This window comes from Dipodomys spectabilis, unplaced genomic scaffold, assembly GCF_019054845.1.
Source record: "Dipodomys spectabilis isolate Male_0828 unplaced genomic scaffold, ASM1905484v1 ptg000183l, whole genome shotgun sequence".
Classification (NCBI taxonomy): domain Eukaryota; kingdom Metazoa; phylum Chordata; class Mammalia; order Rodentia; family Heteromyidae; genus Dipodomys; species Dipodomys spectabilis.
Window position 1 is genome coordinate 1,281,490 of NW_024870860.1, and position 7,470 is coordinate 1,288,959.

At 42.8% G+C, this 7,470-nt stretch overlaps 1 pseudogene; it reads right to left on the reverse strand.

Moving 5' to 3' along the window:
• Positions 1-579: 579 nt before the first annotated feature.
• LOC122121077 lies at positions 580-2,131 on the reverse strand (annotated as a pseudogene).
• Between the last annotated feature and the right edge of the window lie 5,339 nt (positions 2,132-7,470).

Below are 7,470 nucleotides of genomic sequence, written 5' to 3' on the forward strand. Positions count from 1 at the left end.
CTTTCTTGTAAATGTCATCCTTTGAAAACATGTACAATTCTATTTGTTCCTCATCTTAAGATCTAAATCTACATAGCGCTGATCTCAATTAGTCATGGAATACCAAATACGATAGGAAGACAAACCTGAGAGAGACACACGCAATACAAAAGCAGAGCTTGCTCAGTTCCTCAGCACTCAAAGAGGGGAGGATGTGGAAGGGGGGAGAACTTCATGAGCCTTTCTACTCTTTATTTTAGCAGTGGGTTGTGGGAAATGTGTGGTTTCATTTCAACATGAAAATATCTCAATGCATGGCGATCTTGCCTGATGGGTTTGTATTTTCTGCATAAATGTTATGGAAACTCATACATAACTCTTTTCATCCTGCAGTAAAGGTCAAAGCAGCAGCAAATGGAGATGAAAACAGATGATCTCCAGAGTCACAACTTAAGAAGGTTTCAGAGGATGGGGATTTTCCCTTGACTCCTTTTCCACTTTCTTCTGATAGCTCGTAACTGTAGGGGTGATGTTGACAGTTGTTTTTAGGAATTTTTGTTTTTCTCCAGATTCAAGTCTTATCTCTGCTTAGTTTGTTCTCTATGCAGTATTTGACTTGCTCAGCTCTTGCCTGATTGCATCAACGAACTCCTCTTTCAGCTTGGTTAGTTCTTTTCTCATCTCATCTAAAATATCCTGCTTCAGTCTGTCACAGTCAAGGCTTTCTGTCTGGACCCGGTCGGCACTGGGCTAGGACAAGGGTGTGGACTTATAATGGCTCATAGGACATGTTGTCAAAAACAATCTGATTTTTCCTTGGAGAGTCTCATCTGGAGATGACGGGTGACTTGCTGCCATTCATTGTATTTGTTCTTTCCCAAGGTTTCCTGGTTGGTTCAGGTGTACTTGTTGATGAGACCTTAGAAGTTACAGGTTCTGATTCTTCATTTTTTGCTTCTATTGTTGATCTCTTTTCAGCCATTTTCCTCCTTCTGGCCAGCAAGAGACTCATTTCCTCCATTAAGCTGCTACCTGCCAAGGGAACGGGTCCATTTCCACCACCCATGTCTGTTTTAGCTGACACGGAGTTCACATCTGTGAACACCGGGCAAAGAGGCATCTTCCACATGTGACAATTTCCTAAGCTTGGCTCCAGCAATCGCAACTGCAAGTCCAATTAAAGGAAGATTGTCTTCTGAAAAGGACCCTGAAAAAAAATCTGGATGCAGGAAGGGAGGGGCAGGAGGTGGTACAGGAGAGGGTCTTGATTAGGAAGAGGGCGTGGGGGAGGAGGGCTAATGGATAGCAGTGGGGGTGAAGGAGGAGGTTCTGGGGGAGGAGAGAATACAGAGGCCTGGGCTGGACCTGGTGGGAGTGTTGGAGGAGGTGGAGGTGCACGTGGTCCCAAGATAACACCCTGCGGGGCTGGAGCCTCCGACAGCAGAGGCTTCCTGAAAGCCTGACTCAGAAGCAGAGGGGTCTCCCAGCTCAGAGTTTACAGGGGTCTCCACAAAGGCAGAGGTGGCATTACTCGGCACTCTGCTCTCTTGATCCCATTCCACTTGCTCCAGCTGCTCCATCTGCTCCCGCTCCAGCTGCTCCACCTCTCTCTTTCCAACCTCTCTCCAGCCTCTCTCTCTCTGGTCTTTCCCTCTCCATTCTTTCTCTCTCCAGCCTGTCCCTCTCCAGCTCCTTCTGACGTTTCTGTTCTTGCAGTTGTCTTCTTTGGATGTCCAATTCTTCTTGGGATGGGCCATTTTGAACTTGATCAGGCAGTTGTGAATTTTATCTAGGCAATTTTGGTCCTGCCTCCTGTGAATTCAGCACTTCTAAGGCATGCATCATTGCACTTGCGAAGACATTAGCATCCTCTTTGCTGCCATAGTTAAGACTATATACCTGCCTGGCATCTCGCCACTGGTGGAAGGTCTGTGTTGCTTGATTATACTTTAATCCTTTGGGGATGGCACAACTGATCACCAACTGATGATCCTGGATCTTCCTGCCCAGCACTCTGAATGTGTTGTTGCATGTATGGTGATAGATATGAACTCTGCTGAACCCAGTTGAACCACAGCTGGCACCCACTTTTATTGGCATCATCACAAACCAATGCAGCAGCTCTTCCCTGACAGATACTCTGTTCACTCATTGAGCCGGTGGGACTGATGGATGCGGCACGGGATTGGGCTCCTCTGGAATGGCAGGGTTGGCTCATTCAGTGCTTCTCTGCTACACTGGCAGCCAGCTACTCCATCACCTGCTGTTGCGCCGGCCAGGCCTGGGTTGCAGGGTAGGTGGGCCGCTTTGGCTGCCTGCTGTTGCCGCTGCTGCTGCACAGGCCCCTGAGGACCGCGAGGACCAAGAGGACTGCAGCTGTCCCAGCCGTGGGAGGAAAGTGGGGCGTGCCACGAGGCGCTGGTGCGGGATGTGTGGAACACTCAGGCTCTGCCCTCGCCCCCGCCCTCCCCTACCGCTGTCGCCCTCCCCCTCTCTTCCCCCGTATAAGTAAACTTTTATATCTTACAAAAATAACTTTTAGCTGGGGACTGGTGGCTCATGCCTGTAATCCTACTCAAGAGGCTGACATCGAGGATCACAGTTTGAAGCCAACATAGGTAGAAAAGCCTGTGAAATTCTTATCTCCACTACACTACCAAATATACTAGAAGTGTGGCTATGACTCAAGTAGTAAAGTGCTAGCCTTCATCAAATGATCTCAGTGCCCAGGCCACGAGTTCAAGCCCCTGGACTGGTACAAAAAGAAAAGTTTCATTAGTTTACATTATACTAGGATTATGGTGTGAGACACCAGTGCTGGGATTAAGAAACAACTTTTGTAGTAGCTACCACTTTTGATCTTTTCCCTAGGAGTTTTTATGATTGTTTTTATCCATGCCTTATATTTACATTCCACTAATGGAATTATTTTTTTGGTTGGAGGCACATTTCAATAATTCAATAACATATCAAAAACACATTTTTCGTTATTTTAAATAGAGAAGGGAAACATATGATGAGTCTGAGCCCAGCAGAGAATGAATGATGGTTTGATTGCAGATATGTGGAATGTATTCCAGGATGTAGGAACCTACCAATTTGGGTGCTTCAGTTATCAGGTCTTCCTGAAGCTTCACAATAAACTTCTATGATGTCATAGCTACCTTTGCTATCACAACCGATAGGTGTCAGGCACTGATCTCACCCTTAGGTGGACTTAGATACACAGGGAGGAAAACATAATATTTAGAAGAAATGACGATTTACCATAAGACCACAGCTTGATGAGCTTTCCTGATTGAACTTTGAGATTTCATGAGCAGAACAGGCTCATCTCCACACAAGACTACTAAGCACTGAGGACCAGGCACTATTGTAGGCAACTAGAGAGACAGATGTGAATACAGATGTGAAAGGCCTGCCTCCATGCACATGTCATGCTGTTGGAGAAAACCATAAATCAAAATGATAATGTCAATAAATCAGAAGGATGGTCATGTGGGGAGACAGCTTCACTTTGAGGATTGGAGGAAAAGACATGATATAATAGTAGGAGGCATCATCCATGCAATTATTGCTTTTCCAGGTTGGCTCCAATCTCAATCACAGATCTCATCCTCCTGAGTTGCACACTATAGGTGTCAGGCACCTGCAGTGGACTCTTTGATATAAATATAACAAATGTGTGTTAAGTTTCTCGGAAGTTTTTTGTGAGAAAGGTTAAAAATTAAACATATTATGCACCCTAAACTTTCTTTTCACTATCTTCTAATAATTTCAGTACGAGCAGTCTTACTCACTTTTTGGAAAAGTCAAGACATTTTTTTTTCATTGTTCAAATCCTGGGGAGGGAATAAAAATGACAGCTTCTTTGCCAAAGTACTAGAATGTACTAGTCATTTTAACTGACCAGTTTTGCCAAATAATATGTCTTGCCCTTCATGGATTTTTCATCTTCAATAATGTTAGATGAATAAAACTATAAATAGGAGAAAAGCAACCACATAGTAGCAAATTTATCACAATGACATATATAAGCTGTCTACTTTTTACCAAATGAAAACAGTTGCCACAAGCATTAAAAATTTGAATAAAAACTTGGAGATTCTTCCTCTTCATACAGTTGTTTTTTTTTTTCTTTTTTTCTTCTTGTTTTGTTTGTTTGTTTTGGTTGGTTGTTGGCCTTGACCTTTTGGTCTGGGGACAGTCCCTCAGCTATTCAGCTCAAGGAGAGTGCTCTACCACTTGAACCACAGCACCACTTCTGGTTTTCTGGTGGTTTTTTGGAAGTAGGTCTCACAGAGTTTCCTGACCAGACTGGCTTTGAACTGCAATCCTCAGATCTCAGCTTCCTCAGTAGTAGGATTGCAGATGTTAGCCACCAGCAACTGGTCAAAATAGTATTTTTTTCAATTTGGCTAGCTTGAATGATTGCCAAGGAAATAAATAGACTGTAAAATTGTTAATTTGTGCTAAAATTTGCAATAGTTTTACCTTGACGAGTAGTGAAATATTTAGAATTACATATTTTGAGAAAATGTAGCTGAATAGCTTTTATTGATTTAAAATACTAATATACATCTCTTTTTTATTTAAAATACTAAAATATATCTCTCTTTGTAGACACTGAATTCTGAGTTCAAAACTTGTACTTGTTGGCAGTCACTCTGAGAGTTAATTCTGTCAGCTCATTTTTAAATCAATCATAGATTAAGTAACTTGAAGCTTACAAGGTGTCTTTTGGTAAGAATAAGTGAAATAAGCCTAAACTCCTGCCTTTCGAGTAACAGAAGAAATCCTAACGTCTAGAATGTATAGACTCAAAATATGAAACACACAAAGAACATTAAGGGAAAAGAACAAATAATCTTATCAATAAATAGGTAAGTGAATTGACTAGATAGGCCCCAAATTAAATATAGATGTCTACAGAATACACGAAAAATATTCAATGTCTTTAGCAATCAAGGAAATGCAAATCAAATATATGTTGAACTTCCATCTCTGCCTAATGAGAATGCCTATTATCAAAGAATACACAAATACTGGCAAAGAGGTGGGGAAAGACACTCTACACAGTGTTGGCCATTAAGTGAATCAATGTAGCCACAACAGAAATCAGTGTGGAAATTCCACCCAGGAAATCCTACATATACACCTGAAGAAATTTAAGTCAGCGTTATAGTGGAGCTGTGTGCACACACATTTTTTACAGCAGGATTCAAAATAGTCATGTTTTAGAATAAGCCACCACAGGCAGGAAAGTATGCACAACTGTTATCTCCAATTAACAATAAAAACAAATCTGTGAATAGAGCTGTAGATCAAGTGGCAGAATACCAGCCTTGATGGATAAAAAGCCAAGCAAGAGATGAAGACCCTAGGGTCTAGCCTCAGGACTGCCAAATGTGCATGTACGCATGCATTGCCCCCCTCCCCCGCACAATGCTGCCTATATTTTTTAGCCAAGCTTCTTATTCCCCTATGATTCATGCACCTATGACAGAGCTAAATATAATGGGAAAGTGATATTTAAAATGGAAAACTTTTACTGAATACCCAGGTATATTTCTCATTATTTTTTGTAGTCACTGGGCTTGATCTCACAACCTGAGTGCTTTCCTTGAGCTTTTTAACTGAAGGTTGGCTCTCTACAACTTGGAGCTACAGTTCAACTTCCGGTTTTGTGATGGTTCATTGTAGATAAAGAGTCTTAAGGACTCAGTCCTCCACACACTTTCTAACGGCAATTCTCAGATTTCAGCTTCCTGAATTGATAGAATTACAGGCTTGATCCACCAACACTGGGCTAGAACCTGAGTATTTTCACCATTGCTCATTGGAAGAATTCAATTCTTTTTCCTCTGGAATGCTTGCCATACATATTTCTCTCTGGATAGCAATTGAGCAAAGAGAGAGGTTCCAGTAGCTCACACCTATACATAATACCTACAGAAAAGTCTGATATCTGAGGATAGTCGTTCAAAGCCACCCAGACAGCAAAATCTGGTAGACTTTTCATCCCAATTAACCACAAAAAAGCTGTATGCTGAGCTGTGCCTTAATCAGTAGAGCTCTATGTTGATCAAATACCTCAGGGATAGACCTCAGGCACTGAGTTCAAACCCCAAGATCAGTGAACACGGTTACACACATGATGTGCATAGACACACACACACAATTTTATAAAAGAGTTCTCAAACCTAACAAGGTGCCATTCTAATCCCTTAATGTCATGCTTTGCTTGGGCTGCAATCCATGCTGGTAAACAGCATCTACAGGGATTAAGAAGCTCAGAGCCAATCTGGACCCACCCAGACCGGAAGCAGGAGTGAAGTAACACAAGCATGAGGACCCCACTCACTCACACTGGAAGGAGGAGTGAGGTGACACAGGCATGCGGCCCCCACTCATCCAGAGGGGACATAGGAGTAAGGTGACACAGACAATGGCAACTACCCAGCCAGACCAGGAGTGTTGTGGTGAAAGCCCACAGCCCCCACTCACCCAGACCAGAAGCAGGAGTGAGGTGTGCAGTCAAATGGCCTTACCCACCCAGACCGGAAGTGGGAGTGAAGTGACACAGGCATATGGTCAGACTTATCCTTCCAGGAAGCAGAAGTGAGGTGACGGTAGCATGCCACACCAAAGGAGCCTCACGAACCATGGTGGCCCCCAGAGAAGGAAGGTAAGGTTCTATGTCAATCCAGCCTTCTTTCCTGGCCTTTTATGAAGGGCTGCTGGGTTCAATGGTGCACTCAGTAGGTCATAGGGCTCAAGCTATGGACACTGCTGTCCTCTCCCAACTGGTACTGCACCTGCTGCAGCTTTGGCAGCAAACTTAATAAGTTCTAATTCACAGAATGTATACCATGAACCATTAGTGTCTTCAGGTACCATGTGACACTTGTTAGTCACTTAATATTACATTTGCCAATGTCTTAAGTGCTTTCTGAAGAGAGGGAGAAGGGGTCATACATCCAACTGTTCAAAAATGCCTTTGGATGACACTGTATTGGCCCAAGAATGAGTCGACACAGCTGGTATCCAGGTATTTTGGGAAATTCTTTTTGGCCATGCTTTCTGTTTGGCCTTGGAGAGTCTTAGGCTTTTCTTTGTTGACACAGAAGATGGGAAAGTAATTGCTAAGGCTTATATAGTCATTTCCTTCCTGCCCTTCTGAGATGGCATCTCACTACATAGCCAAGACAGCCTTGAACTTAATGTGTTTCTGCCTCAGCCTCCCAAGTGATGTAATTACAGGCTTACACCACCATGCCCAACTATCTGTCATGGGCCATTTGAAATAGAAAAATCATGACATGTGTTCTATATCTACTAACACTCTTGTGCAAAGATCAAATAACTTACAGCCTGGTTGTTAAGAATATAGACTCAAATTCAACTGAATTTCAAATAAAATTCTGGTTTCTTACCTGCTTTTGGTTAAAGAGGAAGACACTATATCACTGAGCTTTATTCACTTGTATA